This window comes from Haplochromis burtoni, unplaced genomic scaffold (genome assembly GCF_018398535.1).
Source record: "Haplochromis burtoni strain Fernald_Lab_line unplaced genomic scaffold, NCSU_Asbu1 Contig_408, whole genome shotgun sequence".
Taxonomy (NCBI): Eukaryota; Metazoa; Chordata; class Actinopteri; order Cichliformes; family Cichlidae; genus Haplochromis; species Haplochromis burtoni.
Window position 1 is genome coordinate 421,518 of NW_024582769.1, and position 325 is coordinate 421,842.

A 325-nucleotide genomic window follows, 5' to 3' on the forward strand; every position below is an offset into this window, starting at 1 on the left:
GATGTGTCTTCTCTTCATCACCACAAACCAAATGAAACATGATGGAGGAAGCTGGCTGCAGAGGGGCTGTGAACATGTTTATTTGGACATGTTGGACGTGTTAACATGGAGTATGTGGGGACTGAATCCACGGAGATGTTTTTAGTGGGAGGTGTTCTTTTCTGTTTGGAGGACATCAGCTGCCTCCTCTGGAGGACAACCAAACCAAACAATGTTCACTTAGAGCTTTCAAACATGTGACTGTGGTGGTCATGTGACCCACAGCCTCACAGTCTGTGATGTCATCCTGTCTCACTTCAAAAGATCAAACAGGCTGATACGACTG